This window comes from Durio zibethinus, chromosome 4 (assembly GCF_047325235.1).
Source record: "Durio zibethinus cultivar Kanyao isolate XHJ-2024 chromosome 4, ASM4732523v1, whole genome shotgun sequence".
NCBI classification, from domain to species: Eukaryota; Viridiplantae; Streptophyta; class Magnoliopsida; order Malvales; family Malvaceae; genus Durio; species Durio zibethinus.
This window is the reverse complement of record NC_143165.1, coordinates 12604143-12611076: the sequence shown is the minus strand read 5'-3', so window position 1 is coordinate 12611076 and position 6934 is coordinate 12604143.

Below are 6934 nucleotides of genomic sequence, written 5' to 3'. Positions count from 1 at the left end.
AATGGCCAGAACTCATAAACATTCAAACTTGCCATAGCAACCTTGAGGAAAAGAATAATGGTTTCTTTTATTTTGGTTGGCAAAAGAATTTGGTGCTGCTACAAGAATTCAAAGTCAACCAAAACGATCATTTATAGGCTATCAGATAGAATTCAAAGCTTTTGAAAGAAATTAATAACATTTCAGCTACAACAAACATTAAGTACACTTTATTTATCGGTTTGCATAAAATCTTAACAGCGTTCTCTTTTTTAATTAATTAGTCAAGTATTCATTAAGATTTCAATTTTCGTATTTATCACTAAGTTTGTTTTTTATACATTATCAGTTAATTTTTTAAAACTCAATAAGCAGTTATTTTTTAAATTTTAATTCATTTTTCATTAAACCTATTTGAAAGAAAATGTGCAATGAGTGGTGAGTTTTTTCATTGGAACTTTATGGTCCAATAAAAAAATTTATTATGGGGTAGTAAAAATTTTTCATTTTCTGTTACCCGAATGGATGGCTAATTCGGTAAAAAAGAAAAATTGCACCTCATTAATAGCAACTGTCCATCCAAATGAAATCTAAAATATTAACATATACAATAAGGTTCAAGAAAAAAAATGAATTCATTAATGTTTTAGTAAAAATAACATTGCAAATATCAACTAAATGGAATAATCAATGCTATATATATATATATATATTTTTTTTTTTCCCTTTCAATCATCTTATTTTTAAATTCAATATACATTATTTCGAAACTTAATTTACACAAAATTTGATAGTTTTAAATATTAAAATGATACAAAAAAAATATAAAAATTACATAATTTAAAATTGACACAAACTGTTGATTTGAAAAAAAAAAATTTCATGTTTTGCATGTTGATATAAATTATAATAAAATAATTTCGTGTTTTGAAATTGGTGAAGCAATTGCTATATCTCTAAAGTAGCTTGGGAGAGGGTAAGTTATAGAATTCACAGGATTTGTATAGAAGGAAACAATGTTTAGTTATCTTAATAGTAGAGTTTAAGAATATACTTGATAGTTGAAGAAGAAATATTAAGAAAAAAACAACTTTGATGTTGTTTTTCTCTTATAGGTGAATGTGTTTAAATGGATAGGCTAACGAAAGCTAATAAACACGAAGCATTAGGTCCCACCGATAAGATCAAGAAATTATATGAAATATAAAGATTAAATACATCAAACTCAAAATTTAACTCAATTAGATTGATAATCAATTTTAAAATGTGATATTCAACAAATTCGAATTTCAATACCTACAATTCTTTCTCACATTTTCAAGTTGTGACCTCTTATGCATTAAAAAAAACACAAAATAATTTTTTACTTAAAAATGTGTACACAAATGACATATATAAGATGGCTTTGATTAATGGGTGCCTATAATTTATATATATATAAATATATATATATATATATACATTTTTATATATACTTTGAAACAATCAATATTAATAACTTTTTTTCCCTTATTAGCTATTAATTTATCATAGTCCCAACTTGTAAGTGTAAGAATTCAATCATGTGACTTATGGATTATCAAGAGGACATACCTAATTAAGAATGTTATTTTTACTCATATTCGATGAAAAACTTAATTTTTTTATCCAAATATGAATGGGATATTAAATTTTCAGGATTGAAATGCATATGATTAAATTTTTTATCAGATATAAAGACAATGATGAATAACATAGCACTAATTTTGTACCCTTACTCATATCCTATATATATTTATATATACTAGGATTACTTTTTTAAGAGACAATGAGTTTTTGGGCTTTATAGCCATACATCTTTTTCCTAGATCGATTCAAGTTAATTTATTTATGCCGCGGATCATTTTTTTTATTATTATTATTGAAAACTTATGTTAGTTATACACTTTTTGCAATTAAACAATTAATATAAACTTCAAAAATTTTCTTAGTTACTGTAAAGTTACATCTCGCATATGCTTGAATAATTATATGAATAATGGGAAAATTTCAAAAAAAATATTGTTCCATAAACATAATAAATCCTAATTTATTCTAGTGTATAAATTCAAATAAGAAATAAAATTTCTTAACTTGAATATTTTAAAATTGAGAAGTTAACTGTTATGTTTCTCATTATTATTATGCTTCCAACCATGGTGAAATGGAAATCAAAGAGTTCAATATATGAAAATTTTTGCTTAAAGATTGCTATACCATTTGATTCGAATATCAAAATTAATTAATTTATTGAAATATTTATAAATTTTACTATAAGAACAAAACATGTAAAGGAACATCAATTTTAGTTGGCAAATGAGAAATTATCAAAAATATTTTTTTTATATTTGAAATTATTAACAATTGAACTTTATCACTAAAATTAAAAATTTAATTCTCTAAAAATAAACCATATGGCTATCGGTTACTAAAAGGATTTTCACAACCTACCATCAAAGACTAAATAATACATAACCGTGTGGTCAAAAGTTTTAAGGAGACAAACGAAGAGAAAATAAAATTTTTTTTTTCTTTACAAAAGAAGATAAAGCTTTTGATTTATAACTATATTTTTTTCTCTACATCATTTTATTCATTTTTATCTCAGAAACAATTTTAATATTCCCCATTGGTCATTGTTTTATTTAGTGGCAACCTTTATACCTCACATGATTTCTTTGATTTTTTATGACATATATCTCTCAATTATTATGGAAAACAAAAAATGCAATGGCCAGCAAAAGTTTCTTTCCAAATACAGACGCATTCACAAAAATTACTAAAATCAATGAAATTCTACTTGATATTTCAAGATTTAAGTAATAAAGTTGACATGGAGAATGTGCCTTTAAGATCCCTTAGTGAGGAGATTAGATTCAAGCAAAATTTGAGAAATGCTTATGATCGTATTACCAAAAAAAGAAAATCTTAAAAGTAGTAAAAAGAACCAAGAAATTTATAAGCAATATCTTTCACTCATTTAATCAAAAGTAATTAATTTCATTGATATCAAGAATAAGTGAGAAACCATTTTTTTCTTTATAATTGATACATGTTATGGTGATTATTTTTTACTTTAACTTTTGTTGACACAATTAATTAATATGATATTCCTCAAGGAGAACGACTAGGTGAAACATCACCAACTAAACTACACTTGTTCCATATTTGTGCAGTCTCTGAAAAAATCACTGATGTATCATTATTTTTAAACAAAGGATTTTGAAGTGTTTTCTTCACAAATGCTTCATGGCATATTAGGCCGAGATTGACAAGTTGATGACAAAATTCATCACTAACAATTCCAGTTTTGAATATGCCATTCATTAATACATTAACATATACAACGAGGTTCAAGAAAAAAAATTCCTTAATGTTTAAATGAAAATAACATTGTGAATATCAACTAAATAGAATAATCAATGCTATAAATATATATATATATATATATATATATATTCCTTTCAATCATCCTATTTTTAAATTCAATACACATTATTCCAAAACTCAATTTACACATAATTTGCTAGTTTTAAATATTAAAATGATATCAAAAAAATATAAAAATCACACAATTTAAAATTTTGAAACAATCTGTTAATTTGAAAAAAAAAATATTTCGTGTTTCGTATGTTGACATGAATTATGATAGAATAATTTATATTTTTTATATTGTGACAATTGACATTGGTGAAGCTATAGCTTTATCTTTGGTGTAGATTGGGAAAGGGTAGGTTATAGAATTCCCAAGATTTGTATAAAATAAAACAGTGTTTAGTTATTTTAATAGTAAAGTTTAATAATATAGTTGATAATTGAAGAAGAAACATTAAGGCAAAAGTGGCTCCAATGTTGTTTTTCTCCCACGGGTGAAGGTGTTTAAATGGATAGGCATTAATTTTTATGGAAACTAATGTAGAGAAAGCTAAGAAACACAAAGCTTTTAGGACCCACCAATGAGATTGAGAAATTACATGAAATATAGAGATTGATAGTCATTTTTAAAAAGCGATATTTAACAAATTTAAATTCTAATACTTACAATTCTTTCTTTTATTTTCAAGTTATGACATCTTAGATATTAAAAAAATCATAAAAAATAATTTTTTAATTAAAAAAGTACAAAAACTACGTATATAAGATGGTTTTAATTAACGAGTGCCTATAATATATATTTTTGGAAACAATCAATATTAATAACTTTTTTCCTTATTAGCTATTAATTTATCACACTTCCAACTTGTAAGCATAAGAATTCAATAATGTGTCCTATAGATTATCAAGAGGACATACATAAATAAGGATGTTAATTTTACTCATATTCGATGGGAAATTTAATTATTTTTATCCGAATGTGGATGAGATATTAAAATTTTGAGAATTAAGATGTATATGATTTTAAATTTTTTATTATGATGAAGATAAAAATAGATAATATAACATCTTTCTCATACCTACACTTATACCTATATATATTTATATATACTAGGATTACTTTTTTTTTAAGAGACAAAGAGTTCTTGGGCTTTATACCAATACAACTTTTTTTTTCGATTGATTCAAACTAATTTACTTATGTAGCTGGGGTTATTTTTTTATTGTTATTGAAAACTTATGTTAGTTGCACACTTTTTGCAATTAAACAATTAATATATACTTTAAAATTTTTTTTTTGAGACTGTAAAGTTACATTTTGCATATGCTTGATTAATTGTATGAGTAATAGGAAAAATTCAAAAAAATATTGTTCCATTAACACATTAAACGCTGATTTATATTAGTATATAAATTCAAATAAGAAATAAAATTTCCTAACTTCAAAATTTTAAAATTAAGATGTTAACCAATACATTTCTTATTATATTATGCGTTCAACCATGGTGGAGTGGAAATCAAAGAGTTCAATATATGAAAATTTTTGCTTAAAGATGGCTATACTTTTTAATTTGATTATCAAAATTGACTGATTGAAAGATTTATAAATTTTACTGTAAGAACAAAATATGCAAAGGAACAACAATTTTCACTAGCAAATGAGAAATTACGAAAAATATTTTTTTTTATATTTGAAATTATTAACAATTGAACTTTGATTACTAAAATAAAAAATTTAACACTCTAATAATAAACAATAAGGCTGTCGGTTACCGAAAAAATTTTCACAAACGACCATCAAAGACTAATTAATAGATAACTATGGGGTCAAAAGTTTTAAAAGGACAAATAAAGAGAAAATAAAAGTTTTTTTTCTCTACAAAAAAAGATAAAGCTTTTGAGTTATAATTGTATTTTTTTTTTTCTTTACATTGTTTCACTCATTATTATCTTGGAAACAATTTTAATATTCCCGATTGGCCATTGTTTTATTTAGTGGCAGCCTTTATACTTCACATAATTTCTTTGAGTTTCTGTGATATCTATCTCAGGAAAACAAAAAATGTGATAGCCGATAAAAGTTTATTTTCAAATATAGATGCATTTTAAAAAATTACTAAAATCAATGAAATTCTGCTTGATATTTCAAGATTTACGTAATAAAGATGACGTGGAGAACGTGCCTTGAAGATCCCTTATTGAGGAGATTAGATTCAAGCAAAACTTGAGAGATGTTTATAATTGTATTACTAAAAAAAAAATGTTGAAAGCGGTAAAAAGAACCAAGAAATTTATAAGCAATATCTTTCACTCATTTAATTAAAAGTAATTAATTTCATTAATATCAAGAACAAGTGAGAAACCGTTTTTTTCTTTATAATTGATACATGCCATGGTGATTATTTTTTACTATAACTTTTGTTGACATAATTAATTAGTACTAAATTCCTCGAGGAGAAGGACTAGGTGAAACATCACCAACTAAACTACAATTGTTCCATATTTGTGCAGTCTTTGAAAAGATCACCAATTTATCATTATTTTTGAACAAAGGATTTTGAAGTGTTCTCTTCACCAATGCTTCATGGCATGTTAGGCCAAGATTGACCAGTTGATGACAACATTCATCACTGACAGTTCCAGTTTTGAATATGCTTGCAAAAACTTCATTAATACAATTCCATGTCATCTTTCTTTTGTTTTCACAGTCATATGCCTTGATTGGATCAACATCTCGTGCCATGACTGCTCCACTAATTGCCATAATAGCTAGAACTCCTACAGCAACATAAACATTCAAACTTGCCATAATAGCCTTAAGGACAAGAATAATGGTTTCTCTTATTTTGGTTGGCAGAAGACTTTGGTGCTGCTGCAAGAATTCACTGCCAACCAAAAGAATCATTTATAGGCTGTTAGAAAGAACTTAGAGCTCTTGAAAGCAATTAACATTAACTACACTGTATCCTTTAGGTTTGCATAAAATCTTAAAAGCGTTTATTTTTTTAATTAATCAGTTTGGTATTCATTAATATTTCAATTTTGGTATTTATCACTTAATTCATTTTTTATATTTTTCAGTTAAATTTTTTAACTCAACAACTGGTTATTTTTTTAATTTTAATTAATTTTTATTTTAATATTAATTTTTGGCGCATACATGTTGTAAGTATAATTTTTAGTTTTAAAATTTTATTTCAATAAATAATTTTATATAATAATAATAATAATAATAATAATAATAATAATAATAATAATAAATCACTAATAATTTAACTTTGATTTTAGTATAATATAAATAAAATTTAATAACTTTTGATATAATTTTGATTTTAATAACTTTGATAAAATTTTAGTAAACTTTATTATTAATTTAGTAACTTATGATATAATTTTAATGACCATTAATACAATTTTAATAATTTTTTATACAATTTCCAAGGCTCTCTGTTTTGATTTGAAGTGTTAAGATTAGATTAAGATTGAAAGGGCAATGGTTGCCTTTAGATCATTGAACCATGCTTTACTGTTATTTTCTTCGTATCGTTTCAGTTCCTCGATG